The following is a 12,952-nucleotide window of genomic DNA, read 5'->3' on the forward strand; positions in this document are numbered from 1 at the left end:
CTCTCATTTAAAATAGGTACTGCACTCATAGCCGATGATGACATCAATCTACCCTCGATATACTGGAAAAATTATACGTTTAAAGCCGGCGGCAGGCATAAGGCATCCGAAATTCTTCTGAATATTTTCGCGGTAAATTATTTTGAACAATTAGTTCATGAGCCCACGCGAAGCTTAAATGGTTGCCAAAGCAAACTTGACCTCTTAGCAGCAAATAATCCTGAACAAATAGTGAGTATCGAGAGGAATACAGGGAATAGCGACCACATGGCAGTTGCTGCTAGGATGAATACCGTAACACCTAAAACCATCAAAAAGAAACGCAAAGTATGTATATTTAAAACAGCTGATAAAAATGTTCTTAACGCCGTTTTAAGAAACAGTCTCCACTCATTCTGATGTGACCATGTAAGCATAGAAAAGTCGTGGAATTATTTCAAAGAGGTGGTATCGACAGCAGTTGAGATATACATACCTCATAAATTAATAAGTGATGGTACAGATCCGCCATGGTATAAAAAACTTGTCAGTTCGCTGTTGAAGAAGCAACGAAAAAAGCATGCCAAATTTTAAAGAACGCAAAATGCTCAAGACTGGTAAAGTTTTACAGAAGTTCAAAATATAGCGCCTACTTCAATGCGAGATGCTTTTAATAGTTTCCGCAACGAAACTCTTTTGGAATCTGGCAGAAAGCCTGAAGAGATTCTGGTCATACATATTGCACACCCATGGCAAGACGCAATCAATACCTTCACTGTGCGATAACAGCTGTAAAGTCACTGATTACAGTAGCACTAAACCAGAGTTATGGAACAAGGATTTCAAAACTCCTTCACCAAAGAAAACGAAGTATATTTTCCTGAATTCCAATGAAGAACAACCGCCAAGATGAGAAAGAGACAACTATATTTCCTCTGTGTAGCAAAGTAGCTTAAATCACTTAATAAAGGCAATGTCTCCGGTCCAGACTGTATACCAGTCATGATCCTTTCAGATTATGCTGATACAATATTTAGCTGCATATTTATCAATTGTAAACAACCGGACGCTCGCAGAAAGATCCGTACCTAAATACTGGAAAATTGCTCTAGTCACACCAATACCCAAAAAAAGGAAGTATGAGTAATCCGCTGAATTACTGTCCCGTATCACTAACGTCGATTGGCAGTAGAGTTTTGGAACATATGCTGTGTTCGAACATTATGAAGTAACTCAAAGGAAACGATTTATTGACTCATAGTGAGCTCGGATTGAGAAAATATCGTTCTTGTGAAGCACAACTAGCTGTCTATACTCATGAAATAATGAGTATTGTGGGTAGAGCAAACCAAAGACTGCGATTTGTTAGCAGATCACTTAGAACGTTTATTAAAGAGACTGCTTACACCACGCTTCTCCGCCCTATTTTATTGCTGTGCGGTTTGGGTGGGACTGACGGATGACATAGAGAAATTTCAAATAAGGGCAGCTCGTTTTGTATTATCGCGAAATAGGGGAGGTTAGTGCCACGGACATGATACGTGAAATGGACTGACAATCATTAAAACAAAGGTGGTGTTCTTTGCGACGGGATCTTCTCATGAAATTTCAGTCACCGGATTCCTCCTCCGATTGCAGAAACAATCTGTTATCCCCCACCTACATAGGGAGTAATGACCATCACGATAAAATAAGAGAAATCAGGGCTCACCCAGAAAAATTTAAGTGCTCGTATTTCACACTCCGTTCGAGAGTGGAATGGTAGACAGACAGCTTGAACTTCTTGATGCAATAATTTACCCACAGCCGTACGTATTGTAGAAATTTATTTTATTTTATGAATTTCTGTGTGCTACCAGTTTCAGAATTACATTGATGCCGGAACTGGTAGCACATAGAAGTTCATAAAATAAAATAAATTTCTACAATACATACGGCTGTGGGTAAATTATTGCATCAAGAAGTTCGTGCCAACCGTCGTCCCACGATCCATAATGGATCAACGAAGGGGAGACAGCTTGAAGGTGGTTCATAGAACTGTCAGCCATGCACTTTAATGTGAATAGCAGAGTAATCACGTAGATGTAGATGTATCAAGATTTCAAGCTGCTAAAAGAGGTCCCTGGAGTAAGGGATTGTCACCAAACATGATTCTCATAATGTGTCCCCACATTCTGAAGCTGTTATCTTTCCATGTGGTGTTTCCCCCAAGAGAAAACTCAGCAGCCATGCTTAAGATCAAGAACGATAACGCATTGTTAACTTCAGTCGAGTACATTTGAAATTGAGCGCACTTGTACGCCACGGTCGCAGTTTGGACACTTTTATTGCTGCACGATGACCTGTTCACAGTCGCCATCATCGGATCTTCTGGAACTTGCTACAAAACTGCCATGTTATATTACATGAAGTCGAAGCATAAAAGACACTCTCACGTATACATCTTTTGAATGGTGATTCCCTTATTGTCGCTTGCACACAATTGCGGCAAGGATTTCCTCCAGCGTTACTGCTTGGAAGTCAATGACTTCCTAAGCCAATAGGTAGACGCTTTGAGACATGGGTCCCTCATTTTCCAATTGCAGAGAAGAGAGTGTCTGTGGAATGGGGACACACCACCTCATCTCTGCCGTAGAAATGCAACAGTGCACCACAATGACCACCGTTTTCCAACTGTGAAAGATTTGTGTAGGGACATTTGGGGCAAAGGACACAACCATTAATGTCGATTTGTACTGTGCAACGTTGATATCTTCCTGCAACGCTAGAAAAAGATGCGTGGAAAATTAAGCAAAGGCAACACTCCATATGACATACAGAACACAAGCCTTACTACACCGTTTTGAATGGAAATTTACGAACGTCGGTAAATACTCCAGTTCCTGCAACATGCGATGTTCATTTTTTCTGCAAGATGAAAGAACGGCAGTGGGGAAAGAGATTTTCCAACAATGAGGACGCTCACACAGCGGTTCTTGAATTACTTCACGGGTGATGGGAGCAACCGACTAGTTAAAACCGATACCGTTATTTTAGTTCTGAATAACCGGTATTTTTCGATATTTTTTAGGCTAGGTTATAAAAGGTGTTTTTATTTTTATTAATAATCGAGTAATAAATGAAATATGCATTACCCATAGAAGAAGTGTTTAAATTCCTCATTCTAAAAACTCTAAAGAATGGGAAATTTTTATTCTTAAATGTGCATTGCTTTGAAATACTGCGCTATCATAGAAAATAGGGAAACTGAACAGTTCTGTTTTAATGACAAAGTCAACAGAAACGAGACACAAACACATGACATAAGAATGGTGCAGCATTGCTGTGGCGATAAGTAGGCCTACCGGTTACCAAGAGGCATGGCCTACTATATGGTACGCGTGTACATGTAGAGTGCAAGACTTGCCCCGTCTGATCGATTGGTAGTCTCTCACTGCTACCGTCGGACAGCAGTTGTATTATAGAATGGCAGCATCCGTAGTCTGGTACAATTTTATAAAGTGCGGTATTAATGAAGGACTATACAACGTTCCATTTGCTTTAAAAGATTAAAAATGGGAGGAGTCTCAACAAACTTGCGACATAATATAAAGAGAAAACTTAAAAGTTAACAATTCATTCACAGTTTACAATAAAAACAGAAAGCAGTTGATCCGCGTCTATACCTACAGTGTATGAATTTATCTGCTTTTAGCTCTCGGTAACGGACAAATTAATATGAAAAATAGTAATCTTCAGCCTCAGTTTTCACCCTTTAGCACTGACTTCGTAATGTCCAAAAAGTGGTATGATCACCAATTACAACATGATTTTTGAGCAAAGTTTCAAGAAATTTTAATCACTAGGGAATAATGGTGATTTTTTTTTTTTTGTGGTAGGCAATCACTTGTCACTTTTCAAGAAAAGCAGCGAATGGTGAGAGGACTGTGTTTCCTTTTGTTTTCCTGTTTCATTTAATACTTTGATTCTCTGTGTCTTGAAACAGAAGCACTCATACTTTTTCGGTCTTTGTTCGATTTCTTCGTTCAGTACAGGAAATTTTACAGGAAAAACCGGTATTTCAGAAATTCTCCAAGAGATTCTTCCGTGCCAAGTACAGTATATATACTAGACAATAGTAAAGCCAATCTAAATACCACCCCTTTGCCAGCATTTAACCGGAATGTAATGGAACAGAAATTGTTCACCAGAAGGGCCGTGTATTGATAAGACGCAACAGTTGTTCGGGAGGGAACAAACCGACGGTATTATAGTTGATAAGTAAAGCTGTGGTTATGAAAATCAAAGACGTTCGCCTATCTAATTTTACAAAAGTAATTTCAAGTGTATGTACAACTATAAAGTAAAGTAACGGCTGAATTAAACATGATTTTACTTGGAAATGTGTTTGGTAAATTCAACATGGAAACTACAGCACACCAAGCATATACTAGCAAAATGACTATTCATGAACGGAGCTACTATCTTGTTAAATTTAAAGACAACAAATTACTTCACACTAGCGTACACAGTGTGCCCTATTATGTAAAGGATAATGTTAATTTTAAAGTACCATTGAAGATAAAGAAGGTATTAAAGATCTGAACATGCTGAAGGACAGTAATTTTGAAATACATACCAAGCTATTATTTTTAAGTAATACGAACACTAATAACTTTCATAGATTGTATACAAGCTTTTGTCTTATACAGAACATGAGTGGTGCATGGGGATTTCAAATCTGTCACAGTTTTACTCAGTTATTTGTTTCTCTACCACAGCCTTTCTGAGTATTATGAAAGCCACAGGCTACGCGTTGGTGGGCCCATATAGACTCTAGTACTTTGAGTTTGTCGCAAAGACCGTGGGTTTGAAAATTTGGATTGCATTGACAAGCATACCATGCCGATGTACATACAAAATGGTTTTGAGTATGCTAAAGGCGCATCTTCACTATTAAATAAAGTGGAAATTTACTGAAGTCATTGCTATTAAGATCTGCTGTTTTTTTTTATTAAACTCATTATGCTGATACATGTACGACTTATGTAAGAGTTGTAATATCATATCATACCTTAAATTATGGCGTGAGACGGATGTGTTCTTATATCCTCAGAAGGCATTACTAGAAGTTACTGGATCTCTAGAAAACATAACGGAACGTCGCTACCTTGGAGTCAGATACCTGATGGAGAAATAGCGGCGATTTTGAAGTACTAGTGTGATATTGTATCAGAAGAGTGGAACAGAAAGGTAAGTAGTTTGAATTCTGAAGGTTCTTAATATTAATAGAAAACTACTTCATGGGTCAGAAGTCGCGAACGAAGTGAGTAGTAGTGACACCAAAAATTATTTTTAGATTTACAGGTTACCCTTAAATAACAGGAACCTGAGGTATAGCGTAAATACGTGATGTACGTGGTATGCATAACGATTTCTTTACACATTTTTCCCTCTGTCAGGTACAGAAGTAAAGATAGCTATAATTTCAAAAAGCATTATTTATGAAACACGTTTAACACCGAGTAAAAACAGTACAATTTAAAAACTATTACAACATTTCCATTCGGTACAAATCGTTTCTTGTCCTTTGCTTAGTAGGTACGTATTCCGTCGCGGTTCACAGTACAGCTGCGAACGTAAAGTTCAGTGTGCTAGAGACCCAATACAAATTATTGGCTCGGGCGAAACTTTGTTGCTCACAAATCAGTTACAGCACAGCTTAGTTTAGTGAAGAACGTAGATAACCACCCCATTAAACAATTACGTAGCGGATTAGTGCTGCGTTAATTATTATTTGGATCATTAGATGTTGTTAGATCGTTTGCAGTTCGGTAATGCAGTCATGGTGCTGAGAATATAATTTCGTCTGAAATGTTATAAGCTATTTCGAAAGCTCTGTTTTGCGCCATAGACACTATTTTTCAGTATTTTTACAACGAATCTTTCTAATCAATTCATACAGTTTAGTTATTCCAAATCATCTCTGTCAATGAAATACAATTCATGATGCTGAAATTAACTCGTTAAAAAGCATTTTGGAAGTGATAGTGTGTCTTATGTATAGTATATTGTCATTTACTTGCGTTCTTTTATTTTTTACTTTTTGACATGACATGAGCAGTCTACCTACTTGTTGCCTTGAATATTGCTGACGACACAAAGGAAACCGTTTTCAGATATTATTTTATTCGTTATAATCATTATTTGAAAAGTTTTATAGTTTATACAGTGATTCTTTGTATCCTCTTTACACCTTCTGAAAAATCTGAAATTACCCTGAATGGTCAAAACCGTTGTGAAATACTCTTATGTTTGCGCCGAAAAATTGAAGTTAAAAAGCATCTCATTGCGTCATTGCATTCTTTGTAAGTATTCTGCAGTTCATTACGCAAACATGATTTCTTAAGAAACGCGTGTACTGGTTGGTTATAATTAAACTTTCACTACCTCAGAGAGTTCCCATGATAAATGAGTGGTCGTAGGACAAATCAAACTGTATGGAAACATTTGCAAGCACATGGGGAAGGGAAATACGGAATAAACTCTCGATAGAAACAAAGTTTAATTTATACGTGAAAGTGTTAATTGCGTACCATGTTTACGTTCTAGGTTACAAACTTTGGTCAGTGCGACGACCAGCAGCCTGGCATGGTACTAAAGATTTCTCTACTGCAAGTCGAGACAACAAAGAACCACGGAATGTTCAGATGCAGCGCCACAGCTCATACACTCCTTGAAGATCGCACACTGTGTCCAGCATTCTCAGCGATGGCAACAGTAACTTCAACAATTTGTGGCATAATTGGACGTCGGCCACTCCCGAGAGAAACTCCCAAAGCGCCACTTAATTCGAAGTGGCGAATATTGTTCTTTAACTCTCGTACGGAAAGAGGACCTCTCCGTATTCTTTTAATGCGTCGATATTCGCAAAGAGTAGTAGCACTATTGCTATTGTTTTGATAAAACCGCTTTACAGAAAAAGCTCTGCTCATCTTGTCCATACACACACATTGACTGTCTGCATCTTTAATGCTCACGCATACTTGTTTTTCAACCTTACGTTGCCGTAACAGTACTGGCGCCTGAAGAAAATTCATGCCACTAACAATACTAACAACATAAATCCTGTTGATTGGCGACTCCATAGTGTCCTGTACACTACGACCAGATAATAGGTATACTTGAAAAGAGAGACAGCATTGGTCATATATTATTATTATTGCAAAATCGATTTTTTGTCACTGAGTGACCATCTTCAGTGCTGTATTATATAACTTAAATTAGTAAGCACTGGTGTCAAGCTTACGGCAATCACATAGACTATGTGATTGCCGTAAGCTTGACACCAGTGCTTACTAATTTAAGTTATATAATACAGCACTGAAGATGGTCACTCAGTGACAGAAAATCGATTTTGCAATAATAAAAATATACGACAAATGCTGTCTCTCTTTTCAAGTATATAAATCCTGTTGTCTGACCATTGGTGGGGTACCTGCATCTACATCTACATCTGCATCTACGTGATTACTCTGCTATTCACGCCGGCCGGAGTGGCCGTGCGGTTCTAGGCGCTACAGTCTGTTACCGAGCGACCGCTACGGTCGCAGCTTCGAATCCTACCTCGGGCATGGATGTGTGTGATGTCCTTAGGTTAGTTAGGTTTAACTAGTTCTAGGTTCTAGGCGACTGATGACCTCAGAAGTCAGGTCGCTTAGTGCTCAGAGCCATTTGAACCATTTTCTGCTATTCACAATAAAGTGCCTGGCAGAGGGTTAAATGAACCACCTTCAAGCTTTCTCTCTACCGTTCCATTCTCGAACGAAGCGCGGGAAAACCAGAACTTAAATATTTCTGTGCGAGCCCTGATTTCTCTTATTGTATAGTAATGATCACTTCTCCCTATGTAGGTTGGTGCCAACAATGTTTTCGTAATCGGAGGAGAAAACTGGCGATTGAGATTCCACGAGAAGATCCCGTCGCAACGAAACCCATATTGTAAATATTTCTCCGTCTACACCGTCTCTAGTAGCTGAAGACTAATTATAACCTATCTGTAGGAAGTAAGTTTGTGGAATTTCCATCCAGATTTTTTGGCTTTTCACTGACGACTTACCTGTAAGAACCGTTCACGTACATCAGTTGGAATGCGCTGCGACATTAACAATCTTTGATGCTGCAAATGAATGGCCGTGATAGCACCTAGGTGGTTACAAAAACAAAACATTTGAGATGAACACATTCGCAAACACATTGGGGAAAAATTGACGCGGGGGGCCTCAGCTCAGCTTTCTGCGTGCCACAGTGGTCCCAAGAGAGGAGACATGTCCTTTTTTGTTTCGTTATTGTCTTCCAGCTGGTCTGATACGGACAGCTACGAACTGTGCCAACTTATTCGTGTCAGAATAACAGCTACATCCAAAGTCGTTAACTGAATTTTGGACAACTTATAGTAGAGCTCTTACGCTCTACATCTCCATCTAGTGTTGGAAGTTATTCCTTGATGTCTGAACACATGTCCTATTACTCTGTACCTTCTTCCTGACTGTGTTTTCTACGCATTCATTTCCTCGTTTCTTTTCAAACCATTCAATTTTCAACATATTTCTATGCTATCACATCTGAAGTGCTTCGATTCTCTTCTTTTCTGTTTTATTCTTAGGCACTGATTCACTACAATATAATGTTGTGCTCAAAACGTACAGAAATCTTTTTCGAAAGTAAGGCCTACGTTATCTGCCAATAGACTTACATAGGGAAGGAACGTCCCCTTTTTGTGCCCCCTCCCCCCCCCCCTTTTGTTCCTTCCGCCATGTATTTTACTGTTTACAGAGCAGCAAAACTCATTCACTACTTCTACTTCGTGGTCCCCAAGTTTAGTGTTATGTTTGCTACTTATCTCATTTCCGATACCTCTCATTACTTGTGACTTTCTTTTGTTTATTCTCAGACAATAGCGTGTGCTCATTTGACTGTTCATTCAATTGAACAGATTCTGCAATTCTTCCCCCCCCCCCCTCCCTCCCACCAAGCCCCGCCACTCTCACCCAGTATATCATTGTAGCCACCGAGTCTCATATTATCTTTTATTCCCGTCATTGCTTCTTCAATGTACATGCTCAACAGTGGTGAAGAAATATTTCATCCCTGTCTTATTACTTTTTTAACTGGCGCACTTCTTTTTTTAGTCTTCCAATCTTATTGTTCCCCCCTGATTTTGGTACACTTGTACATTACCCGTCTTTCCCTGTCGCTTGTCCCAGAGTTTCAAACTCTGAAACGTATTCCTTAAACTCAACCAGTTATACACACATCAAAAAAGTTTGGCATCACTCCGTTTCCCAGAACTCCTGAAGATAGACGTTGAATGTCACTAAACCCTCAAATAGATATAAACAACCATGCATGAGCAGCGCCTATTAGACGGAGGGGGGTCGGACTGCCGATCAGTTCCAGTCATTCCACCAGGAAGCATATACACGGCTCGTGTTGTTTGTAGTTCAACCACACCCAGACGGTCAATACCACGGTTCGATAGAGTCCGCATTGTTACTTTTAGCCAGGAAGGGCTCTCAACAACGGAAGTGTCCAGGCTTCTTGGAGTGAACCGAAGTGATGTTGTTCGGACATGAGAAGATACAGAGAGACAGGAACTGTCGATGACATGCCTCGCTCAGGCCACCCTATTGCAGTGGATGACCGCAACCTACTGATTACGGCTCGTAGGAACCCTGACAGCAACGCCACCATGTTGAATAATGCTCTTCGTGCAGCCACAGGACGTCGCGTTATAACTCAAACTGTGCGCAATAGACAGCATGACGGGCAACTTCTCCCGACGTCCATGGCGACGTCCATCTTTGCCACCACGACACTATGCAGCGCGGTACAGATGGGCCCAACAACATGCCGAATGTACCGCTCAGAATTGGCATCACGTTCTCTTCACCAATGAGTGTCGCATATGCCTTCAACGAGACAGTCGTCGGAGACGTGTTTGGAGGCGACCCGGTCAGGCTGAACGCCTACACACACTGTCCGGCGAGTGCAGCAAGGTAGAGGTTCCCTGCTATTTTGGGGTGGCATTATGTGGGGCCGACGTACGCCGCTGGTGCTCATGGAAGGCCCCCTAACGGCTTTAAGATACGTGAATGTCGTCCACCGACCGATAGTGCAACCATATAGGCAGCATATTGGCGAGGCATTTGTCTTCATGGACGCCAATTCGCGTCCTCATTGTGCACACCTTGTGAATGATTTCCTTCAGGATAACGGCATTGCTCGAATAGAGTGGCCAGCATGTTCTCCAGACGTGAACCCTATCGAACATGCCTGGGGTGGATTGGAAAAGGCTGTTTATGGACGACGTTACCCACCATCCACTCTGAGGGATGTACGCCGAATTGCCGTTGAGGAATGAAGCAATCTGGACCAACAGTGCCTTGAAGAACTTGTGGATAGTATGCCACGACGAATACAGGCATGCATCACCGCACGACGATGTGCTACTGGGTACCGGTGTGTACAGAAATCTCGAACACCAACTCTGAATGTCTCGCTGTATGATGGTATAACATGCAATGTGTGGTTTTCATGAGCAATAAAAAGGGCTGAAATGACGTTTATATTGATCTCTATTAAATTTTCTGTACAGGTTCCGGAACTTGGGGAACCGAGGTAATGCAAAACGTTTTTTGTTGTGTGTACATTTATATGTACCATCAGAAGTGACATATGAAAATCTGTGCTGGACCGGGACTAGCAGCTGGATCTCGAGGTCATCGCGAGAGGTCGCATTACTGCTAAGGTTATCTGCGCACTCTCCCTGAACCGACCCAAACTTCCGTAAGTCACCTTTCTATTTCTTCTTATAAATTATTAATTCACTTACTCACACTCAAACATATTGTGATTCCCGTGAAAGTTATTAGAAACAAGGAAACTAGAAGCCCGTCTCCAGCGTATCCATACACTGATGTTTGATGACCGCCCCAAGGGCCCTCTCTTTAGTGTGTTTGTGCTTGGCTACAATGGGGCTCCAGCCTTTGCAGATCCTCTTCCGTTTCCGTGCTGCATATCTATCCTCCTGCTATTCTTTTCCGCCTCCATTGAGGAACATGTCTTCGACATTTTTGGGAATGCATGTTGCAGTTTCAACAGCACAGCAGCGGATCAGTTTCGTGTCTGTTTTCCTTTCTTTCTTCGTTCTCTATCTCCTCTCCTCTGCTTCGGCGTTTCAGGTAACTCTTTGTATCTTCTTCCGCCCTTTGCGCTTCTGAAGGCCAGCCCAAACGTTTGAGAGTAACAGGTGACTTCGCACGTACCCCTAGGTCCAGGCCAGGCCAGAGAGGGATTATTTTTGAGCTGTCAGCGCCAAAATTGCCAACTAGTGGCTCTGTCACGTGTTCGAGAGGTGTGACGTGAGGTTTGAGCCATCATCTGAGGCAGTTGAGTCCCCCTCTCCCCATTCTCCTAACGGGGCCCCTAGCTGGCAGAAGTGCGTCATCGGAGACGCTGCCAATCATGGGAGATTTTTTTGCAATGAGCCAGTCACCATCTCCGTCTACGTCTATTAAACGTAAGCGGAATGAGGCTAAAGATTCAAAGAATCTCTCAGCTGCACCTCTATTCCTCGCAGCATCACGTTCCAAAGAAGGTCAGTACTTCGCTACAGTTAATCCGTTTATTATGCAGAAGGTGTTGATGCAATTGCAGACTGTGTTAAATCCTGCTCTCGCTTACTTAACGGGACTTGGCTTCTGGAGATCAATTGTAATTTTCAAGCCCCTCCACATGTATCCTGCTCGTGTCGAGGCCCATCAATCGCCGAATTCTTCGCGCCGTGTTATTTACGCTCGGCAGATTTATACTCTGACCGAGGAAGAAATCCAAACCTTCCTCTCTGATCTGGGCGTCAGTGCGGTCCATCAAGTAATGAAAAATATTAATACTATCTTAGTGCCTACACGCACTCTTTTTCTCACGTTTGATCGATTAGTGCTTCCATCCAAGATCAAAGCAGGCTACGAAGTCATCAGGGTCCGATCGTACATTCCAGACGCGATAGCAACGCCTGCGATGCTATCCCTGTCAAATTTACACACTCTCTTGTTCTGTCAAAACACAGTCAAATGTGTTACTTGTGGTTACCATGCAGACTTATGACATCCAATTCAGCACTGCATTTGTACAATCGACCAGTGTCACGGTAGCATCTCTGTCTCCTAAAGCTGAGTACCAAGCCACTAAATCTTTGGCGGTAAATCACCTACTGCAGAATCGGCAAGCCACAAAAGATAACAGGTATACTCGTACGAACACTTTCTACGTCCCTCCAATATTCAACCATCTGAGTCTTCGTCTGCAAACCGAAAAGGCTCTAAGAAATCTAATACAGGAAAATAGTCTTCTCTTTCCTCTACTCGGGGATCCTCTTCAACTGTGTCGCTACGAGATGTCCTCACCCAGTCGACCTCAATTTCGCTGGGGCGCACTGCCCGCTGGCCGACCCAGGGAAAATGCCTACGCCTCTGTAGATTTCATGGAACAGGGAGCTCCAGCCTCTGCTCCCTGTAGCAGTGAGTCCTCGAAGGCTGGCACACGGCAGTCATAAAGGCGACTACATAATATTTGCTTCCTCCTCCTCATTCCACATTATGAAACTTCCTCACTGGAATGTTCGTGACATTGGAGCCCAGAAGGATTTACAGATGCTCTTGGAATCGCAAAGTGCGGTTATTTTCTGCCTCCAAGAAACAAGAGTTGCATCCACGCGAACGCTCTGATCTGGTGATTCAAATCTGCCTGTGTTCGACCTATAAATGATGCAGAGCAGGTTGAAGATTATCAGGAAGAACCAATGCAAGGAAGTGGGATACAGATGTACTAACGAATGAAGACATACGTTTCAAATTCTCTAAGGCTACAGATACACCAATAACAGTAGCTTAATAGACAGTACAGTTGAAGAGGAATGGATATCTCTAAAAAT

This window comes from Schistocerca nitens, chromosome 9 (assembly GCF_023898315.1).
Source record: "Schistocerca nitens isolate TAMUIC-IGC-003100 chromosome 9, iqSchNite1.1, whole genome shotgun sequence".
NCBI classification, from domain to species: domain Eukaryota; kingdom Metazoa; phylum Arthropoda; class Insecta; order Orthoptera; family Acrididae; genus Schistocerca; species Schistocerca nitens.